Source organism: Ursus maritimus, unplaced genomic scaffold, assembly GCF_017311325.1.
Source record: "Ursus maritimus isolate PB19 unplaced genomic scaffold, ASM1731132v1 scaffold_5, whole genome shotgun sequence".
NCBI lineage: Eukaryota > Metazoa > Chordata > Mammalia > Carnivora > Ursidae > Ursus > Ursus maritimus.
In genome coordinates this window covers 2,346,266-2,350,343 of record NW_024426663.1, presented here as the reverse complement: position 1 = coordinate 2,350,343, position 4,078 = coordinate 2,346,266, and the positions used below count along the sequence as shown (strand labels likewise).

Here is a 4,078-nt window from a genome sequence, read left to right as displayed (position 1 = left end):
TAGCTTATAACAAACATGAAGTAATTGATAGTAATACAATAATAATAGGTGATTTTAACACCCTACTTACATCAACCAACAGGTCATCCAAACAGAAAAATCACAAAGGAAACAATGGCTTTGAATGACATACTGGAAGGATAGATTTAGCAGATACGTTCAAAATAATTCATCCTAAAACAATACACATTCTCTTCAAGTGCACATGGAACCATCTCCAAAATAGATCACATATTAAGCCACAAAACAGTCTCAATAAATTCAAAAAGATCAAAATCATACCGTGCATCTTTTCCAACCACAATGCTATAAAACTAGAAATTAACCATGAGAAAAAATCTGGAAAGAGCATAAAATCTGGATGTTAAATAAGTTATCTGATTTGTTAGTATGTAATTGGCTATAGTAATCTGTTATCACACTATGCATTTCTGTGGTTATGTGTTGTATTGTTTTTCTCTTCCCTTTCTCATTTTGGTGTTTGAGTCTACTCTTTTTTTCTTAGCCAATGTAGTTAAAACACTGAAATTTTATTTTTTGGAAACACTGGTCATTACTTTTATTAAAAAAATAACATGCTACTTCACAATATGGGCCAACCAAGAAATCAAAGAGGAAATCAAAACTACTGGAGACAAAGGAAAATGAAAACATGACAATCCAAAATCTTTGGGATGCAGCAAAGGTTTTCTAAGAGAAAGCTTATAGCTATACCAGCCTACCTTAAAGACAAGAAAAATCTCAAATAAAAAACCTAACTTTACACCTGAAAAGCTAGAAAAGAACAAACAAAACCCAAAGCCAGTAGAAGGAAGTAAAAAAGAGTAGAGCAAAAATAAAACAGAAACTAAAAAAACTCAAAAGAACAATTCAATGAAACCAGGAGATGGTTCTTTGAAAAGATAACAAAATTGATAAACCTTTAGCCAGACTCATTCAAAAGCAGAGAGAGAGAGAGAGAGAGAGAGAGAGGATCCAAATAAAAATTAGAAATGAAAGAGAAATAACAGACACCACATAAATACAAAAGATTATAAGAGGATATTATGAAAAAATTATAAAGCAACAAATTGCACAACCTAGAAGAAATGGATAAATTCCTAGAAATATATCACCTACCAAAACTGAAGCAGAAAGAAAGAGAAAATTTGAACAGACTGATTAACAGCAATGAAATTGATTCAGTAATCAAAAAAACTCCCAGTAGGCAGATCCTGCACTGGAGGAGACAGACATAGCTGACATTGTCTTCTTCCCATGACTCTTACAGCCACTTCTCTCCTGGGCACAATGGCAACTCTTAAGGAAAAACTGCACCAGTTGCAGAAGAGGCAACCATCCCAAACAATAAGATCACTGTAAGGGGTGTGGACAAGTTGGTATGGCATATGCAATCAGCATTCTGGGAAAGTCTCTGGCAGATGAACTTGTCCTTGCAATGTTTTGGAAAACAAATTCAAAGGAGAAATAATGGATCTGCAACATGGGAGCTTATTCCTTCAGATACCTAAAATTGTGGCCGATAAAGCCAATTTTAAGATTTTGGTGTAACTCTGGAAGTCCACCAGTAGGAGGGAGAGAGCTGCCTCAATGTGGTGCAGAGGACTGTTTATGTCTTCAAATTAGTTATTCCTCAGATAGTCAAGTACAGTCCTGATTGTATCATAATTATGTTTTCCAACCCAGTGGATATTCTCACATATGTTACTAAGTGGCCTAACCAAGCACCCTATGATTGGAAATGGGTGTGAACTGGATTCTGCTAGATTTCACTATCATATGGCTGCAAAACATGTCATTCATCCCAGCAACTGCCAGGGATGAACTTTGGGAGAACATGGAGACTCACACGTGGCTGTGTGGAGTAGAGTAAATGTGGCAGGCATTTCTCTCCAGGAGCTGAATCCAGAAATGAGAATAGATGATGGCAGTGAAAATTGGAAAGAAGAGAATAAGATTGTGGTTGAAAGTGCCTATGAAATCATCAAGCTAAAAGGACATACCAACTGAGCTATTGGATTGATATTGGATTGGAGTGTGGCTAATCTCACTGAATCCATGTTAAAAAATCTATCCAGGATACATCCAGTGGCAACAATGGTGAAAGGAATGTATGGCACTGAGAATGAAGTGTTCCTGAGCCTCCTGTGTATCCTGAATGCTCAGAGATTAACCAGTGTTATCAACCAGAAACTGAAGGATGCTAAGGTTCCTCAGCCCAAGAAAAGTGCGAATACCTTATGGGACATCCAGAAAGACCTAAAACACTAAGACTTCTGGCTTCTAGGCTGTAGAAATTTAAAACTATAATGTGATTAACCATGAGCCTTTAGTTTTTCATCCATATGCATGGATCACAGTTGTTTTTATCTTCCTAAATATGTTAATCTGGGCTCACAGAATCAACACCCAGATTTAATGCTTGCAATAGGAGCCCTTGAACAAATAAGATCACAGAATCAACACCCAGATTCAATGCAAGCTTGATTTAATGCTTGAAAGGAGCCCTTGAACAAATAAGATTAATTATTGTAGCGTGCTTCTAAAAACAAAACAACAACAACAACAAAACTAATGTCCAGGACCAGAATGTTTCATGGGTGAATTCTGCCAAACATTTAAAGAAAAATTCACAGCTATTCTTCTCAAACTATTCTAAAAAATAGAAGATGAAGGAAAGCTTCCAAATTCATTCTATGAGACCGGCATTACCTTGATACTAAAACCAGATAATGACACTACAAAAAAGAGATCTACAGGCCAATATCTTTGATGAACATAGAGGCAATAATCCTCAACAAAATATTAACAAACTGAATCCAACAATACTTAAAAGCATCATTCCCTATGATCACATGAGATTTATTCCTGTTATGCAAGAGTGGTTCAATATTCTCAAATCAGTCAACATGATACATCATGTTAGCAAAACTTAGGATAAAAACCATATGATCATTTCAGTAGATACAGAGAAAGCATTTGACAAAGTACAACATAGATACATGGTAAAAACCCTCAACAAATTAGGGTTAGATGGAACATGTCTCAACATAATAAAGGCCATATATGAAAAAAACAACAGCGAACATCAAACTCAATGAGGACAAACAGAGCTTTTTCCCTAAAATCAGGAAAAGACAAGGATGTACACTCTCACCATTTTTATTTAATATAATACTAGAAGTGCTAGCCACAGCAATCAGACAAGAAGAAGGAACAAAAGACATCCAAATTGGTAAAGAAGAAGTAAAACTTTCATTATTTGCAGATGACATACTATATATAGAAAGCCGTAAAAACTCCACCAAAAAACTACTAGAACTGATAAATGAATTCAGTAAGGTCACAGGATACAAAATCAATATACAGAAATCTGTTGCATTTCTGTACACTAATAATGAAGCAGCAGAAAGAGAAATTAAGAAAACAATCCCATTTACAGTTGCACCAAAAATAATAATATACCTAGGACTAAACTTAACCAAGGAAGTGAAAGAAGTGTACTCAAAAACTATGAAACACTGATGAAAGGTATTGAAGATGAGACAAACAAATGGAAAGATATTTCATTCTCATGAATTGGAAGAACAAACATTGTTAAAATGATCATACTACCCAAAGCAATCTACAGACTTAATGCAATCTCTGTCAAAATACCAACAGCATTTTTTCACAGAACTAGAACAAATAATCTTAAAATTTGTATGGAACCATAAAAGACCCTGAAGAGCCAAAGCAATCTTGAAAAAGAAAAACAAAACTAGAGGTCTCATGATCATAGACTTCAAGATATACTACAAAGCTAGAGTAATCAAAACAGTATGATATGCAGAAAAGTAGACACATAGATCAATGGAACAGAAAAAGTCCAGAAATGAACCCACAAATATATGGTCAGTTAATATTTGACAAAGGAGTCAAGTATATGCAGTGGGGAAAAAAGATTGTCTCTTCAACATTTGGTGTTGGGCAAACTGGACAGCTACATGCAAAAGAATGAAACTGGACCACTTTCTTACACCATACACAAAAATAAACTCAAAATGGGTTAAAGACCTAAATGTGATACCAGAAACCA

General features: G+C 35.0%; 1 pseudogene; it reads left to right on the top strand.

Annotated features, from left to right (window-relative positions):
- Positions 1 to 1,290: 1,290 nt before the first annotated feature.
- On the top strand, positions 1,291 to 2,271 carry LOC103675804 (annotated as a pseudogene).
- The last annotated feature ends 1,807 nt before the right edge of the window (positions 2,272 to 4,078 follow it).